We start from the raw sequence: 19,810 nt of genomic DNA, 5'->3' as shown, positions 1-19,810 counted from the left end.
TTCTGCCAAGTCCCTGCTCTAACCAGTAGTCCCAGCTACCCAACGGTTCATTTTTGCTTGAGTTTCCAGCTCAGCCACGAAGCTTGTTAGAGGACCTTGTGTTCTACCTCGCAGGGTTGTTGCTGTGAGCACAGCTGGCAGGGAAGAGGGATACTGTATTGTGCCCTGCCCTGAATTCCTTGGAGGGCAAATGGAACAAGCACACGACAAAGCCCATTACATAATGGGGACACCTGGCTTGAGATCAGCACATGTGAAAAGGATCTAGGAGTCTTGGTTGACCACAAACTTGACATGAGCCAACAGTGTGACGCGGCAGCTAAAAAAGCCAATGCAATTCTGGGCTGCATCAATAGGAGTATAGCATCTAGATCAAGGGAAGTAATAGTGCCACTGTATTCTGCTCTGGTCAGACCTCACCTGGAGTACTGTGTCCAGTTCTGGGCACCACAATTCAAGGAGGACACTGACAGACTGGAACGTGTCCAGAGGAGGGCAACCCAAATGGTCAAAGGCCTGGAAACGATGCCTTATGAGGAACGGCTAAGGGAGCTGGGCATGTTTAGCCTGGAGAAGAGGAGGTTAAGGAGTGATATGATAGCCATGTTCAAATATATAAAAGGACGTCACATAGAGGAGGGAGAAAGGTTGTTTTCTGCTGCTCCAGAGAAGCGGACACGGAGCAATGGATCCAAACTACAAGAAAGAAGATTCCACCTAAACATTAGGAAGAACTTCCTGACAGTAAGAACTGTTTGACAGTGGAATTTGCTGCCAAGGAGTGTGGTGGAGTCTCCTACTTTGGAGGTCTTTAAGCAGAGGCTTGACAACCATATGTCAGGAGTGCTCTGATGGTGTTTCCTGCTTGGCAGGGGGTTGGACTCGATGGCCCTTCTGGTCTATTCCAACTCTATGATTCTATGATTCTAATGCCCATATTATAACGGCAGATACATGAGGGGCTAGGATGGTTCAGTGACGCAGGGAAAGCGCTCTGCACGTGATCAGAGGAACTGGTCTCGGCCACGGCTTCCTGTCTTCTGGGGCTCAGCCTTTTCTTTTCGAATCCTGCCTCTCTTGCGATAACCACTAGTCAGCACACATCCCCCATTTCCCACAGATACAACCTTATTTGAGCATCCTTGGTTTGGCAGGGCTCTGGGAGGCTGTTCTGCCCGCCAGTCACACCCTCTTCCTTTGCAGCGGCGATGTCTAATGATCCCAGATGCGTGTCCAGCTGCTTGCAATTACTCAAACGGGCGAGAGAAAGTCACTTCATCCATGTTCAAAGACACTTTTCTCCCCTTTAATCTGCTTTGAAGAGCAAAAAATGACCTGTCCTCGGATGAGTCACCCGTTCAGAGGGCGCCAAGGCTCACAGAGACTGAAGTGGTAACTTTGCTACATCGGGAGGGAGGGAACTGGCCGAAGATGATCGGGAGGAAGCAACCCCCGAAACAGCAACTCAGGCAGAGACACAACAGGCACCTGCTCTATCTTTGAATGGGGAACAACGGAATGGCAGGACAACTTTCCTGCAGCAGCAGCAGCAGGTTGGGGAGAAAGTCAGGCCAGGGGGAGCAACTCACACAGAGTTGCAACGTGCAGACTCTTCTGTGGACAAATGCTTCAGGCTCGCAGGCACTGCAAATTATTTTGTTTGGTTCTTTGCAACGTTGCAAGAGTAGAACTTCCCACCTCTGTCTTCTGCCATTGCTTGAACCCAGTTTCACCAGCCTGCTGCCCTCTGAGTGTTTCGGGGACTACAACTCCTGGTGGCTGGCGCTGATGGGAGTTGTAGTTCAAAGCACCCACAAGGCACCAGGTTGGATAAGGCTGCTTTAACTTCAGGCTACAGTGGTACCTCAGGTTACATACGCTTCAGGTTACAGACTCCGCTAACCCAGAAATAGTGCTTCAGGTTAAGAACTTTGCTTCAGGATAAGAACAGAAATTGTGCTCCGGCGGCGCGGCAGCTGCAGGAGGCCCCATTAGCTAAAGTGGTGCTTCAGGTTAAGAACAGTTTCAGGTTAAGAACGGACCTCCAGAACGAATTAAGTACTTAACCCGAGGTACCACTGTATTTATTTCCAACCCCAAATGCTTTTGAGGCAGAAAGAATCTGTGTGTGTGTGTGTGTGTGTGTGTGTGTGTGTGTGTGTGTGTGAGAGAGAGAGAGAGAGAGAGAGAGAGAGAGAGAGAGAGAGAGAGAGAGAGGGAGGGAGGGAGAGGGGGAGAGGGGAAAGAGGAAAGAAGGGAGTTGTAGTCCAATTTTGGGGTGTGTAATTCCCAGAGCCTTCCCCACCCTGGCCCTGGGAGGATTACGTCAATGTTTGTTTGCAATCTTGCTCGGAGCCCAAGGAAGGATTTATAGCAGGGACAGGAACACAGGCCACAGAGGGAGGAGGGAAGACAGCCGCAAACTTTTGCAACTCGGCTGCAGGCGCCTGGCCGGACCGTGCCGGCCTCTCCCCCAACTACCTCTGGGGAACTTTTTGACGGGGTAGGAAAAATGGTTAAGAGTGTTGGACTGGGACCTGGGAGACAAGGGTTCAAATCCCTGCTCAGCCACGAAGCTCAGGCCAATCTTTCTGACTCTTAACTCTCCACCCTCTGGTCTAAATCTACCTCACAGAGTTGTTGTGTGGGGAACTGAGCGAGGAAGAGGGGGGAGCCACGTACACCGAATCTATTTCCTTGGACAAGGAAAAGTGGGATAGAAATGGAGCGAATAAATTGCTGTCATTATTATCGTTATCAGTGCTTTTTTTCTAAAAAAAAAAGTTTAGGGGTGCTCGCATTTTCCTGCTCATATTGAAATACTGCCCCTCAATGAGGCCAAACTTAGATTCACAAAATGTGTAGGGGTATGCATACTCGTGCGCCCACCCAGAAAAAGAGCATTGATTATTATTAATTAAATTCACATATCGCCCTGTACCTGTAGATCTCAGGGAGTTTCATGACAAATCTCGACCACGGTCATTAAGACAATATGGACGAGACAGGGTAACTGTTATGTACTGAGTTGAATAGGATCCAAACTGCAGCAGTCTGATTGGTCCTAGAACAATAGGGTCCAAAAGGCAGCAGTCTGATTGGTCCTAGAACAATAGGATTCAGAATGCAGCAGTCTGATTGGCCCTAGAACAATGCAGCACTATGATTGGTTGGCAGGAACCACCCAATCATGCTCCAGATAGAAGTGAATCCACAACCTGATTGGCTTACAGTAGAATTCCGGAATTAGCCAATCATGTGCAGCCCATTGTGTAAATAATGTATATAAAGCAGATACTTTGAGGGGACATTCATTCATTCCTCCTCACCACTATGAGCTGAATAAAGAGCATGAAATCACTTTGCGACTCTGAATATATTTCAGTAACCCTATGACTCTGGAACATAGTCGCATGATCCCCTGCGCTTGCCAGAAGCAAAGGACGAGAAAAGGTAACGACACCAACGTAAAAAAGAACAGACTGATAAGACACACCACGCCTACTAGGTGCCGGGTCCTGAGATTTTGGAGCCCAAACATGAATCCTACAGGACAGCCTCCGGTGATGTCCAGGGGAAGCTGCTGGTGAAGTCACAGACTGAGCCCTGGAGACGGAAGTTAATTGGGAGAGGGCAGGGGAGAAGAACAGACCCGCCCACCATGTGTCTATGCTATAATTTGCATCCATCTCCTGCCCGACTGAAGCTTGCAGTCTTCTCAATGATGATGATGATGTGGTGGCACTCTGGCCCACTTGGAGGTTCATCCCCTCCCCTCCTGCCCCCCCGGGGGGGCCAAGCAAACCGGGAGACTTCAGGACTGTTATGTACTAAGTTGAATAGGATCCAAATTGCAGCAGTCTGATTGGTCCTAGAACAATGGGATCCAGAATGCAGCAGTCTGATTGGTCCGCAGGAGCCACCCAATCCAACTCCAGGTGGAAGTGAATCCGCAACCTGATTGGCCTACAGGAGAATCCCGGAATTAGCCAATCACGTGGGGCCTATTGTGTAAATAATGTATATAAAGCAGGGGGAACTTCCATTCCTCACTAGTATGAGCAGACTAAAAAGCATGAAATCCACACTTGACTCTGAATATATTTCAAGGACAGACCTGGAGGCCTGACAACTCTCTTCTGCATGGACTCCCCTACACGACTCATGTGCAGAAGTCTCCAAACAGCAAATGGCGAACTGGAAGAATGACCTCATGGCTTCGTCCTAACCAGGAAGCACCCCCAGAGATTATGTGGGGAAGGCACAATAGCCACCCCCCAGCACCATCCCTCCCCCAGCGCAGTTCACCATGGCACAGAGTGAGAGCAGAAGGGGGCATCTCTAGTCTTGTGGGATTCTCCCCGGACAGGGGGCCCATCCTCTGTGCCCCCCAACCAAGGCAGGAGCAAGGCTCCAGTTTGCCATCTCCACAGTTTACCGCGTTGGACGCACCTGGAGAACATGCACGGGGAGCGTGCATGGGCAATGCTCCCACGCAGGCGTTCACCGCAGCACCCCACGCGATCCCAGTTGTTTCATCAGTTCCTCCTCTTGCAAGGGATGAGAGGGCCGCGTGCTCAAGGAAGATCAGAAACCACAACAGGAAGCTCCCGGGGAGAGAAGCTCAGCTCCGACAGTTTTGGTGGCGGCGGGGGGCACGTTTCCTTGAAAAACAGGAAGGTGTGTGTTCGAGTCCTGCCATGAGAGAACATTGTGGTTTGTTAAGGATTGTAGTTTCCAAGTTGTCAGGACGCCAGTGCCCCATTCCCCACCGCCCCGCCCTACGGAGCTACAATTTGCAGAGTTCGCTGGGAAGAGACTGTCAAACCACTCTGGAAACAGCAGCTCTCTGGGCGAATTGGGGGGTTCCTAGGTCCGTATAGTGAAAGCTATGGCTTTCCCAGTAGTGATGTATGGAAGTGAGAGCTGGACCATAAAGAAAGCTGATTGCCGAAGAATGGATGCTTTTGAATTCTGGTGCTGGAGGAGACTCTTGAGAGTCCCATGGACTGCAGGAAGATCAAACCTCTCCATTCTGAAGGAAATCAGCCCTGAGTGCTCACTGGAAGGACAGATCCTGAAGCTGAGGCTCCAAGACTTTGGCCACCTCATGGGAAGAAAAGACTCCCTGGAAAAGACCCTGATGTTGGGAAAGATGGAGGGCGCAAGGAGAAGGGGACGACAGAGGACGAGATGGTTGGACAGTGTTCTCGATGATACCAACATGAGTTTGACCAAACTGCGGGAGGCAGTGGAAGATAGGAGTGCCTGGGATGCTCTGGTCCAGCGGGTCATGAAGAGTCGGACACGACTAAACGACTAAACAACGACAACAATCTCTTCAGAAAAAAGCACAGCTCCCAGAATTATTTGCAGGGAAGTCATAAGTGTTTTGGGTGGCATCGTAGTTCTGAACGTGTTTGGTGTGAACGTGGCCTAGCAGCAGTTGAAATAAAAAATATATAACATCTCTCCTCATTCCTTTCAGCCGCTCCCTCTTCTAACCCTGCTTCCCTAGACCTCTCTGCCCCCCTTGGCCAGAATTCCCATCTATTTTTTTTTGCTGGCTGCTGGTCCTGCACTCCATCAGCAGACATTTAACAGGTAATGCGCTGGTATCTTCACACGAAGCGAAGCTTTCTCAGGCAATCTGAGGTGCAGGGTCAAGCCGGGCTGACCAATGATCCAGTCCAAGAAAAGCCCTCTGTCCGCCAGCTGCCTTTCGGTTGCCAGGATAGTTAGCAGATGTGCTCTCTCTCTCCGCCTCCCCCTCCATCACAGCCTTACCTTAGCTGTCTTCAAAATGAGAAGAGAGTAGGGGAAAGGCTCTGCCCCAAACAGCCTGAAATTCAGAAATCGGGAAGCTACAACAAACTGGCAGTGGAACTCCACAATTTCAGACACCACAAGCCTTACTAGAGATACAGGGGACCCTCTGCATGCAAAGGAAACTGTGCTGGTCCCGTGGGCTACCCGAGAGGCGAGGTCCAAGTCCGGTCCGTGGTCAAAGGTGCAACGAGGAGGCAGTCCTTAGTAGCTGAAGCTGGGTGCAGGGCAGGGAGTCGGGTGAAGTCAGGAACAGGCGTGCAAGCAGGGAGCCAGGGCGGGTCAGGCAGAAAAGCAGGACAGGGTTCAGGCAGGAACTAGCAACCAACAATGTTGCTCCCGCAACCTGGGACTGGGCTGGCTGGCTTTTATCTGCCCCGAGGCATAGGGCGGCCCCGATCCTCTGGTGACTCGCCTCTCCTGGCCTGGAGGTGAGCACTCCTCCTGCGGGAACTTAGTTCCCTCCGCCTCTCTGCCCTGAGCCTCTGCAGCTCCGGAGAGGCTGGAGGGTTACCGGACCCAGAGGCGACCTCAGCGTCCTCTGACGGGGCTGAGAGTGGAGCACCTGCAGGCAATGGGTCCTCCATCACCTCAGGAGCCAGAGCAGACTCAGCTGATGCCTGCACCTGAGGATCCAGCACAGGTGAGGACCCTTCAGGCTCATGCCCCAGCCCCGGCTCAGCTGGTTCTGGAGGCGGGGACTCCTGTGCAGACTGGGATTCCTCAGGGTCAGCATCCGAGTCCGAATCCCAGGCCACCACAGAAACCCTCTCCCTTTGAGTCACAGCCCTTTCTCAGGGCTGGGCTGGCAAATTAAGCAGGTGAAGCTTTCCCCCCTCACTTTAGGTCCTTGTTAGGAAAAGCTTCACCTGCCTGCTTTCCTGTGTGTTGAGGTTCTCCGAAAGGCAAAATAGCAGAGCTAGTTAAGAGAAGCAACGCTAGGGGTTATAAACGGAGTTGCTGTAATTTCTGGCAGGCCTTTTGTGTTTCTAACAGCAGCACCCGAAAACAGAACCCCACCCAAGGCTGGAGTGCAACAGGTACAGCCTTCCTCATCGCCTCATCTCCACGCCAGGGGAATTCACACTCGCTGAATTTCCACTTGCTACCGCAGAACCTTTCGCCGGGAACAAAAGTGGCAAGGCTAGCTGCAAAAATGAAGCGACAGCAGTTGCAAAGGAAGTCAGCAAACTTTCTTTTCTTTCCCAACACAAAAAGAAAAAAGGACGTTTCTGCCCTAAGTCTAAGCCCGAGAGCGAGATCTCATTCCCATTTTACAGAGGGGGAAACTGAGACGCCGCGTCTCCCCCACAGGCCTTGGCAACGGAACATGTCGCTGAATGGCCGCACTCATCCCCACACACTTGTCTGCCTTTTGGCTGCATCCCTGCAGGGGCTGTTTATGTCCCACGGCTGCACCGCATGGAAGTGTGCCGATGTGGTTTATGCAGCGAAGGCCCAGAGCTTTTTTTAGAAGCTGGTTTTTGGCTCCCACCTCCCTGTCCGGATGCTCGGCTTGGATGGGCCCGGAGAAAGGTTTGCACGCCAATGTGGCGAAGAAATGGCAGGGGGATTGGTAATTGGGGTGGGAGGGATGGAAGGCACAACCTACAGTGGAGAGAGGGATGTTGTGGCAATGGAGGTGAAGACAAGCTGGAACCCAGACAGTTCGCATGGTGTTTTTGTACCATCGGCTATCTGGGGATAGCCAGGCCTTTCGACCGCTGATGGAAAACAGGCCTTCTTGGCAGTGCCGGCTCTACCATGAGGCAAAAGGGGGCGGTTGCCTCAGGTTTCTGGTCTTGAGTGTCCTCAGGGGACGGCAAGCAGTTATTCAATTTAGTTTAACATATTTCAGCAGGGAAGGTCCAGGCATTGAAAGGTCTCGGCATTCCTGGATTTCACCAGCGTATGGTACTCTTTAGAGCCTCTGTGCCACACGCGCTCATGCACCATTGTAAATAGTTATGGCTTCCCCCAAAGAATCCTGGGAGCTGTAGTTTGTTACGGGTGCTGGGCATTGTTAGGAGAACGCTATTCCCCTCAGAGAGCTACCGTACCCAGAGTTCCCTGGGAAGAGGGAATTGCCACTCTGCAAGGGGAATAGGGACTCTCCTGACAACTCTCAGCACCTTTTGCAAACTACAGTTCCCGTGGTTCTTTCGTAATAGTGCTTTAAATGCTCCAGGTGTTGGCCAGGTCAGGCCCAAGGTATTCTACTGCCTTGGACAAAATCTACCTCAATTCCAGATAAGACACTGTCCTGACTGAACTGCCGTTGAATCTTACTTCGGCACCTAGGAAAAGGAGGGGACATTTTACCATATGTGGTGGGATTGTAATGAAATCATCAAGTTTTGGGAAATGATATACAATGAACTGAAGAAAGTGTTCCATCTAACATTTGTTAAGAAACCTGAAGCATTTCTGTTAGGGATTGTAGGAAAAGACCTGCCAAGGAAGTTGAAAAATATCTTCATGTATGTGACAACGGCGGCAAGAGTCTTAATAGCACAAGGGTGGAAGAACGAGGAAATCCCGACTAAAGAACTATGGCAAGAGAAACTGATGGACTATGCAGAACTGGCAAAATTGACACATAAACGACGGGACAAGGATAACTGTGACTTTAAAGATGAATGGGAACCCTTTACAAAGTATTTAAAGATGCAACAAGGTGAACTGGACTCCTTAGCAGGCTTTGAATAAACACTCACAAACTTTTTATTGATAATAACCAGTCAGATAAATTAAGGATTTATACAATCTTGTAACATGCGGGGAAATAGCATTTATAGAGAAACCAGAGATTGGAACTGAGGGAAGTCGGGGGGGAGGGGTGGGTTGTTTAATGGGGGGGGGCGGAATTAATGATGATATGTTTTAAGATAATATGTTTTGTTTAAATTCCTAATAATTTTTTTCTTAAAAAAAGAATCTTACTTTGGGACCTAAAACCACAAATTCACAGGGATCTCTGGGAACTGTAGTTCTTGAAGGGGACTGCCACGCTTAACAAACCTCCGCTCCCACAATCCTTTGGGGGAAGCCATGACGGTTTACTGTGGCATCATATTGCTTTGAAGGTCTGGTGTGAACCCTAGTCAGAGATGCTGTGGGAAACAGCTGTGACTCCGTGGCAAGGCACACGTACTGAGGTCGCAGGTTCAATTCTCGGCACGTAGGGATGGGAATGGCTTGTCTGTGAGCTGCTACTGGTCAGCTAGACTGCCCTGAGCCAGACGAACCAACGGTATGATTCAGTACACAGCAGCTTCCTGTCTTTATACCTATATTCTTCTGTGTTGTTTTTTTTTTAAAGCTGCTTCGTGTCAGAAGGAAAGAGCAAATGCACTCTGCACGTGGCTTGAGGCACTGCGGCCATAGGCCTATTATAGCAACCACAATGCAGAAGGTTCACAAAGGAAAGACACACACTTTTTAGGTTGTTGGCTATTCCCACAGTGTCTACAAGTGGTTGGAGCATGTGGCGACGGGGGTTAGGAAGGAACTCTGGACATGCACAGAGGCACTCAGCCGGAAGTTTTCAAAAACAGCAGATTGGCAGTTCCGGGGGCCTAACTTGTTTGTGGCACAGCGAGGGGCCTGTTTGCAGCTGCCCAAGGCCTGCGAACAGGAATCCCGGGCCTTTGTACTTTGCACAAAAAACCATTTCTGCTGGTGTCACTTCCTGCACCAGGATGGGGGGGGGGGTTGTTAGGGGGGGGATATGGAGCTGTGTCATTTCCTCTCCCCATGATACAGTTATTTCTCCTTTTTAAAATTTCTTTCCGGAAATATATATTTATCTGCCATCTGGGGGCCTTCCCCTCTTCACCCCCCCGCCCCCATTTCTGACGGGTTTCCGGTTCCATGCTCTGTTTTTATCACACCAGGGAGCCACAAGCCAAACAGCCGAGGCGGCTTTTTCCTTGTGTCCCCTGCCCTCCAACGCTCCCCCCAAAATAAGAGCTATAAAGGAAAAACTAGACATTATGGTAGCAGAATTTGAGAAGGACTTTGGCCACACTCCGAGGACCAGGGTTTGCACCCGCGCTGTTAACTTTCAAAACCCTTTTTGATGCTGACAGGCCTGTTCAGTTTGAGTTTAAATTTTAAACAGCAGCTTCAGGAGTTGTTTTGTATTGCTTTTATGGCATTTTGTGCCTGTGTATGTTGTTGCAAGCTTGAGGGGCTTAGTCTTGATGATGCCCCCTGGGCCCTGAAATATACTCGAAGTCGAGAGTGGATTTCATGCTCTTTATTCAGCTCATATTGGTTTTTGTTTTTTTTTAAATATTTTTATTACATTTTCCAGATAAAGACATACATTCAGTTCAACAGCAGAAAGATAGAAAAAAGAAAAAGAAAGAAGAAAATATGGATCTTTTCAAAACTTATTTCAATTTCCTGTTGGACTTCCCCACATCCCCTTCACAGTGCATTCTTTACAATAAAAATATCAACAAATTATAATCTTGTTTCATGCGTTTCATTATACTTTCATAAGCTTACGTTTTAGTTTAAATTACTTATTTTCAATTTAATCTAAAAAAAGCAAATATAATTTCATTTGCAACATTTAAACATTGGTTCAACCATTAATTTTTGTTTAATTTCATAAGTCCTCCACTCTCTTTGCTGGTGCTGATCTTTCCAGGTCGTACGGATTTTTCCTTTATAAGTAAAAGATAACCCTTGAGGGAACTCCCACCTGTAAGGTATCCCGTTGCCTCTCAATAGTCTCGCTAAGTCCGTATACACAGCTCTGAGGTCCAAGAGTTGTTTTGGTATATCCTTGTAAATTTCCACTCTCTTATTTTGGAACTCAAGTGATTTCTTAAAATGTAAGCTCATATTGGTGAGGAGGAATGGAAGTCCGTCCCCCCCACACACAATATCTGCTTTATATACACAATGGGCTGCACATGATTGGCTAATTCTGGGATTCTTCTGTAGGCCAATCGTGTTGTGGATTCACTTCCACCTGGAGCTGGATTGGGTGGCTACTGCGGACCAATCATACTGCTGCATTGTTCTAGGACCAATCAGACTGCTGCATTCTGGATCCTATTCAACTCAGTACATAACAGGCCCCTTCCATAGTTGTGATCCTGAGAGGCTGTTTCTCAAATGCAGGTCTCCAGCTGTTGTTGGACCACAACTCCCATCATCCCTGGCCACTGGCCCTTCTAGCTAAGGATTATGGGATTTGTAGTCCAACAAGAGCTTAGAGACCTATGTTTTGGGAAACACGAAAGGAAACCTGTCAAACCACAGCGACATTTCATCCTAGGATGGAGAACAGTCGCATACTCTCCAACATTTCTCCGATGAAAATAGGGACGTCCTATTCAATAATAATAATAATAATAATAATAATAATAATAATAATAATAATAAATTGTATTATTTATACCTCACCCATCTGACTGGATTGCCCCAGTCACTCTGGGCGGCTTGCAACATATATAAAGCACAATAAAACATTAAACATTTAAAAAAACAAAAAAATCTTCCCTATCCAGGGCTGCCTTCAGATGTCTTCTAAAGGTTTGTACAGTTCCAATATCATCAGTTATTTGAAAAATTTAAATCTGACAAACAAAAGGGGTTCTCAACAGAAATTTCCCGATTTGAATCCGATCTTTTAAATTCTAAAAGAAAAACTCTTTCCAAAACTTATCGAGGAGGTAACAGTGGCAATGGTGAGGCGGTTACAAGATTTTGGCCATTTAATAACCATGGCCCAATGGAAAAACTTATGGAAGATCAATTGGAAATTCACAAATTGTTATACGATTAGAGAGAACTTTAAAAAAATGCAACATTTCTCCGGTGAAGATAGGGAGACCCAAAGGAAAAGCGGGACATTCCATGATCAAATCAGAAACCAGAAACTATGGGAACGGCAGATCCCTTTTAAAGTTTTTTTTAAGCTTCGGTATTCATTGCACAACAGCAGCCTATGCAAACATTATTATTTCCCTGCTGTAACAACTTGGATGTTCCTCAATTTATTTTTCAAAAAACGCCTGTATGGTATTAGTGCTCCCTGCTGCAGCGTCACAGCGTGTGCTCATGTTGCCGCTGCAAGTTATTATGATCCTTGCAAGTCGCTTATTTGGGAAAAAAAAAAGATTTCCCATCTGTGGATTGGAATGCACGCAGAGTAGTGTGATTCATACATTCTGTGTATGATTTTCCTCTGTCAATGCTCCCATCCACTTACGTCTGGCAGGGTCAAAGATGTGAAGCTCCCGTCTTAGCCTCTTCTTGGCTCCAGAGGAAGAAGGAACAACATGAGGCTATTTTGGGCCCAGAAATAATTGTTAATGTTGTTTATTTTTCTGGAAATATATATATACTGTTGCTTCACAACAGCTTACAATGTTGAGCGCCACTTTCACAATAGGTGAACTGCTGTGCGTCCCGATACACCCTCCCTTCTTTCAGATGTTACTGAGAATATATCCCACTTCTAAGATCTCTGCCTACTGCTACCGGTCCCACAATCTGACTGGGAAACTCTCCTGGAGGGAGCGAAGGAACTAGACTCTTTTCACTGAATCTGCAATTGTTGTTTTAAAAAGCTATTTAGCCCAGGCCTTCCCCCCCCATTCCCAGACCACCAGTACAAACTAAAGCCAAACAAGGCATTTTAGAATATTCCTTTAAACAACCTTAAATGCCAGTGACTTCCATTCTTCTCTTTCCATGCCATAAATCCCTGCATATTTTATATAAACTAAACCATTCAGTATTCCCTTATTACACCCATCAAAACTTATTTGCATTGCTGAAGTTATCTTAATGCTGCCCACGTTTTCAAATATACACAATTTCCCCCCATTTACTCAATAAACATTTTCCAGTCTACTTTAAACGTATGTTCTTGTTCTCTTATTCTGTATGTTAGGTCCGCAAGCTGCCCATATTCCATCAGTTTAAGTTGCCATTCTTCTTTAGTCGGGACTTCGCTGATTTTCCATTTTTGGACTGGCAAAACACAGGCCGCAGTAGAGGCAAACATAAACAACCTTTTTTGACACCTGGGAATTTCCGTCTCGATTATTCCCAATAATTCATTATGAATTATTTCCCAATACTCTTTTACCCTTTTGCAGGTCCACCACATATGATAGAACATAAAGGTAAAGGTAAAGGGACCCCTGACCATTAGGTCCAGTCGTGACCGACTCTGGGGTTGCGGCGCTCATCTCACTTTATTGGCGTACAACTTCCGGGGCATGTGGCCAGCATGACTAAGCCGCTTCTGGCAAACCAGAGCAGCGCACGGAAACACCGTTTACCTTCCCGCCAAAGCGGTACCTATTTATCTACTTGCACTTTGACATGCTTTTGAACTGCTAGGTTGGCAGGAGCTGGGACCGAACAACGGGAGCTCATCCCGTCGCAGGGGTTCGAACCGCCGACCTTCTGATTGGCAACTCCTAGTCTCTGTGGTTTAACCCACAGCGTCACCCACGTCCCATGATAGAACATACCCTCTGTCTAATTGCATCTCAAGAACTTATCTGATGCACACAAGGATACTTTCTTTTGCTCTGGAGTGTTCCCTGCAAAAACCTGCTCTTTAAAGTAGAATCGGAGCAAAGGACAACCGACCAAAAACCTAATTTGCCATTTGTTGCACTTCAGCTATAAAGAGTAAGTTTTTGTGGGGAAAGCTCCAGGGTGGAGGGGTGGGGGTAGGGAGTGTGGCTCATGTGCCTGAAAAGAGCAGGGCAAAATATATGTGTGGATAAGCCCTAAGTCACCCCCCCAGCAGTGGGCCAGAGAAGCGAATGAGAATAATAGAATCGTAGAGTTAGAAGGGACCCCTGTGGTCATCTAGTCCAACCCCCTGCAATGCAGGAATCTCAGCCCAAACATCCATGGCAGATGGCCATGCAACTTCTGCTTAACAATTTTCAAGGAAGGAGAGTCCACAACTGCCTGAGAGAGACCATTCCACTGCCAAACAGCTCTTACAGTCAGAAAGTTTTTCCTGATGTTTAGTCGGAATCTCCTTTCTTGTAATTTGAAGCCACGGGTTCGAGTCCTACCCTCCAGAGCGGGAGAAAAGAACTTTGCTTCACATTCCATGTGGCAGCCCTTGAGATATTTGAAGGTGCTATCATATCTCCCCTCGTTCTCCTTTTTTCCAGGCTAAACATGTCCAGCTCCTTCAACATAGCTGTCAACGTTTCCCTTTTTTTAAGGGAAATTCCCTTATTCCAAATAGGATTCCTGGCAAGAAAAGGGAAAAGTTGACAGCTATGTCCTACAACAGCTCCTCATTTGGCTTAGTTTCCAGACCCTTGATCATCTCCGTCGCCCTCCTCTGCCCACCTTCCAGCTTGTCAACACCCTTCTTAAACTATGGCGCCCAGAACTGGACACAGTATTCAGGTGTGGTCATATGATTCTATGAGTCTATGAAAGGTGCCAACCCTAGGAATCTGATTTGAAGCAGGAAGAAGGAGTCGCTGAACAGCAGTTAGGAATGGCCACCTCTCCTTGCAGAATGCAAGCCCAATTTAGCAGCGTAAATAGACTGCGCCTTCTTGGCACCTGCTGCAGATGTGCCTGTCGAGAAGGTCAGCAGGTGGAGGTGGGGCCACGGCCTTGAATCTGCTCCCTCCGGGTCCCAGCCACATGCCCAGGGCTTCACTGGCAATGTGGTGATGCCACAGGCAGCAGCCTTTCAGAAATAGCCCACGTTCCCGCTCCGCTGCCTCCTTGCCTCTTCGTTAACCACGAACCTCCCCAGAACCGAAAACTAAAAATAAAATAAAATTCAAAAGCTTCTGAATTCACCCGGCTGCTCCTTGCAGCCAAGCTTCTGTTTACAGTTCAGATGCTTGAACCGAAATCCGGCCCTGGCAACGGAAGGAAACTCCCCTCGTGTGTTTACAACGAGGGATATTGGCAAGCGCTGCAGGAGCCTGGGATTTTTCAGCCAGGAGGGGGGCACATTGCGCATGAATGAAGGCGAAAAGGCTCCGAGGCTTGGAGGCTTGCACACTTGAAATGCCGCGTCCAGTTTCTGGCTGCCGCACCTCCGAAAGGATATCGCAGAAGTGAAGAAAGAAGGCTCCGGAAAGGGCCGCCAAAAAGTTCCAGGGGATGGAGCAGGTCCCCTGTGAGTCAAGGCTGCAACATTTCACAGAACCACTTGAGGGGTTGGAAGAGACCACGAGGGTCATCTAGCCCAGTGTTTTTCAACCTTTTTTGGGCAAAGGCACACTTGTTTCATGAAAAAAATCACGAGGCAAACCACCATTAGAAAATGTTAAAAAATTTAACTCTGTGCCTATATTGACTATATATAAGGTCATTCTCTTGAATAGGAATCAAATAAACACAAAGAAAGTATTTTATAATTACTTTATTATGAAATAGTAAGTAAACAGAAATATGAAAAATTATAAAATACTTTATTCAGTGCGCAACCTGGGCCTGTTTGGCTGAACACAAAGCTGATATTCTGGCTCAAATCAAACGTTGCAGACCGTTCTCTGCTCAGCGGGGATCGATCCGCTGATCCCCGCTGAGCCGGCGGATGACAGCTCCGTCTCCGCACTGTATGCGGAGAGGGAGATGTCAGAGCCCCACTGCTCTCTATGGGGAATCGGATGAGAGCGGACCACCTGTCCGCTCTCATCCGATCCCATCCGATCTGATCCCCACCCAGAATGGATGGAAAATAGGGTGGACACAGTCCAGCGCCCGCATAGTGGGCGAAAATTTGACATTTTTAGTTTTTAAAAACCTTTCGAATTTTTCAATTTTTCCCACGGCACACCAGGCAACATCTCGTGGCACACTAGTGTGCCGCGGAACAGTGGTTGAAAAACACTGATCTAGCCCAACCCCGTGCAATGCCCAGTGTAGGACTCGAATCCACGACCCCAAGATGAAGAGTCTTCTGCTCTGCCGACGGAGCTATCCAAATACTGTGCTCTCCAATTCTAAAGCTTGGGTCCATGCAGTGACACTGATCGCTCAGCCACGCTGCCACTTGTCCCATGATTTCTAGGCACAGATCTGAGAGGTTTTCCTTTCATCTCATTGCCAAATCAGAATAATAATAATAATAATAATAATAATAATAATAATAATAATTTATTTTTTCTACCCCGTCCATCTGGCTGGGTTTCCCCAGTCACTCTGGGTGGCTTCCAGCAAAATATTAAAATACAATAATTCATCAAATATTAAAAGCTTCCCTAAACAAGGCTGCCTTCAGATGTCTTCTAAGAGTCAGATAGTTGTTTATTTCCTTGACATCTGATGGGAGGGTGTTCCACAGGGTGGGTGCCACCACTGAGAAGGCCCTCTGCCTGGTTCCCTGTAACCTCACTTCTCGCAATGAGGGTACCACCAGAAGGCCCTCAGCTCTGGACCTCAGTGTCCGGGCTGAACGATGGGGGTAGAGACGCTCCTTCAGGTATACTGGGCCTTTGAGGCTGTTTAGGGCTTTCAAGGTCAGCACCAATACTTTGAATTGTGCTCGGAAACATACTGGGAGCCAATGTAGGTCTTTCAGGACCGGTGTTATGTGGACAAACGTCAACTCACAGAAAAACCGATTGCTGGTGGTTCCGATTCAGGAGCCAACAGCAACTTTTCCTGGGGAAAGTGGTGGGACAAAGCAAAAACCTCTTTGACCTGCACCTAGAAAGCAGGGAACAAGCAATAGCGTGGATGAGCCAAGTGCCGGGAGATTCAGGACAGACCCCCAAAAGCACTTCTTCCTACAGTGCATTGCTTGTTCCCACGAGATACAGTGGCGGCCAACCAGTGGCATAGCGTGGGGGGTGCTGGGGGGGGCGGCCGCACTGGGCACAACATCTGGGGGTTAGGGTTAGGGGGCGCAAATCCATGGGTCAGGGGGCGCAAATCCACGGGTTAGGGGGCGCAAATTACTTGCTTTGCCCCGGGTGCTGACAACCCACGCTACGCCACTGTGGCCAACTTCGAAAGGTGTTTGGAGAAATGAATGGAGGACGAGGCTACTAGCATGATGCTCCAGATAGCCGTGGATGGGACTCGCTAAAGGAGGGCTGCTGTGCTCAGGTCCTGCTTTCACCTGTTTGTCCACAGGATACTGGACCAGGTGAGTCTTTGGTCCGATGCAGAGGGGCTCTTTGTATGTACCGTATTTTGCGCCCCATAGGACGCTCCGGCCCATAGGACGCACCTAGTTTTTTGGGGGGGAAATAAAGGGGGAAAAATTATTTTCCCCCCCAGGTGCGGGGCTGGAAGAACCAGGTCGGGGAACAGTGGGAAGGCACGCTCTGCCTCCCCGCTGTCCCCCGAGCTTGTGGGGCTGGCGATGGGGAGAAGTGCGCTGATCCCAGGACTGCAGGCAGCTCTGCGCCGCCATCCGGAGCGGGGCGGGACTTTGCGCCCGGTTCCCGGTGGCCGCTCAGAGCTTCGCTGATCCCGGGACTGCAGGCAGCTGTGGGCAACCCTCGGAGCCGGTCTCCCGAGGGTTGCACAGAGCTTCCTGAAGCCTGGAGAGTGAGAGGCTTCAGCGAAAGCCTGCATTCGCCCCATAGGACGCACACACATTTCCCCTTCATTTTTGGAGGGGAAAAGGTGCGTCCTATAGGGCGAAAAATACGGTACTTCCCAGGTGCAGAAGGAGATTGTCTCTGAGCGTGTGCAGAGTGCATCCCTCATTCCTGCCATCATGAGCCCTGTCCGATTCCCACCTATTAAGGAGGCACGGATTCCGGTGAGACCGAAAGCCTGGGATTTAACCAATTGCCTCTCCGCTCTTTGGACAGATTAGTGCAGATTCTCTGAGTTGCTTCCTTTCCCCACTGAGAGCTGTGGAGCATGGACTACATCATGGATCTGATGAAAATAGGAACGTCCTGACATACCCTTCCAACATTTCTCCAATGAAAATAGGGACGTCCTAAGGAAAAGCGAGGGACGCGGGTGGCGCTGTGGGTTAAACCACAGAGCCTAGGGCTTGCTGATCAGAAGGTCAGCGCTTCGAATCCCCACAAGAGGGTGAGCTCCTGTTCTTCCGTCTCAGCTCCTGCCCACCTAGCCGTTTGAAAGCACGTCAAAGTGCAAGTAGATAAATAGGTACCACTCCGGTGGGAAGGTAAACGGCGTTTCAGTTCGCCAGAAGCGGCTTAGTCATGCTGGCCACATAACCCGGAAGCTGTACGCCGGCTCCCTCGGCCAGTAAAGCGAGATGAGCGCCGCAACCCCAGAGTCGGTCACGACTGGACCTAATGGTCAGGGGTCCCTTTACCTTTAAGGAAAAGCGGGGCATTCTGGGATCAAGTCAAGAACCGGGACGGCTTCTGTAAACCTGGTAAATAGGATGGTGTTCTGAAAGGACTGCCTTTGGGACTGTGCCTTTTCTGGCTTCTGCCTCGGTGTCCCGGCCTCGAGGTCATGGAGGCAGCATGGAAGGGGACAGGCTTGCTGGCTACCCCTTCTGACCCATTGACCCTATCGTTCCAGCTGACCTGTTGCTGGCTTGCTGAGCCCAGCTGCCTGACTAAGCCTGGAAGGGAGCAAGGTCTGCATCCAGGCGTTTGCTGCTGGCAGCAGAGGGCAGGCAGTGAACTCTCCTTGCTCTGTCTGCTGAGCATCCTGTGCGGGGGCTGGTACCACAGAGCGCTTGGAAATTGCCTCCGCGAAGGCAAACAGCCCTGGCTCCGGAGCCCAAGGAGAAGTCCGGGGAATCTGGCTCCGAACATCTCTGCTGCTCTCGGTGCCCAGCCAAACTCTGGCTGTGCGCACACCCAATATTTAAAGCACATTTGCCCCCCACATGCCCCCAAAAGAATTATCCTGGGAACTGTAGTGTCTTGAGGGTGCTGGGAACCGTAGCTCGGCGAGGAGTAAACTGCCGTTCTCAGAATTCTTTGCAAGGGGGAGGAGATGTGCTTTGAATTTATAATGGGTGTATACAAGCAAGAAGGGGAGTTTCCTCTGCTGTGGATGACCCATAATTGCCAACTTTCATTCTTTTAAAAAGAAAGTTTCTGGCATTTGTAGAACATGAGATACGAGGCGAAAATGCACAGGCAGTGTTCTTCCCCTATCTAGCCCCTATCCATTTCTTTTCTGTAAAGTCTCCCCCTCCACCGGCACCCCTTTTATTTTAGCAAATGTCCATCCGTCGGTCCTCCCCTTGGTCTTTCTCCTTGACCACTTAGGTTTCCGTCTTTCTCTCTGGCTATCCACCTACCACAGTGGTTTGCAAACCAGGTTAAAAGGTTTCTAGAGTTCTTCAGAAGCTGGTCGGAGGTTTCCTCGAGGAGATGGCGGGCAGGCAGACCTCCCTGAAAGTCTGCTAGCTGCTGGGTGCCTTGCAGGACTTAATTCTCAGCTCACACATAGTTCTGACCAATAGTCAGCCCTGTGTAAGAACTGTTTGTATGCCTTCTGCAACTGGTGGAGATTTCTCTGTAGATAAGCTGACATGGAAAGCGTGCGATTTAAGCTAACCTAATCCAATTGTGTAGTGATGTATGGAAGTGAGAGCTGGACCATAAAGAAGGCTGATCGCCGAAGAATTGATGCTTTTGAATTATGGTGCTGGAGGAGACTCTTGAGAGTCCCATGGACTGCAAGAAGATCAAACCGATTCATTCTGAAGGAAATCAGCCCTGAGTGCTCACTGGAAGGACAGATCCTGAAGCTGAGGCTCCAAGACTTTGGCCACCTCATGAGAAGAAAAGACTCCCTGGAAAAGACCCAGATGTTGGAGGGCACAAGGAGAAGGGGACGACAGGGGACAAGATGGTTGGACAGTGTTCTCGAAGCTACCAGCATGAGTTTGACCAAACTGCGGGGGGCAGTGGAAGACAGGAGTGCCTGGTGTGCTCTGGTCCAGGGGGTTAGGAAGAGCCGGACAGGACTAAACGACTAAACAACAACAACAATAGGTTGGAAGGGAACCCAATAATCATCTAGCTCAACCCCCAGCAATTGCAGGAAT

The sequence above is a fragment of the Podarcis vaucheri genome (genome assembly GCF_965113315.1).
Source record: "Podarcis vaucheri genome assembly, chromosome: 7".
Taxonomy (NCBI): domain Eukaryota; kingdom Metazoa; phylum Chordata; class Lepidosauria; order Squamata; family Lacertidae; genus Podarcis; species Podarcis vaucheri.
The sequence above is the reverse complement of the archived record's forward strand: the minus strand, read 5'-3'. Positions refer to the sequence as shown.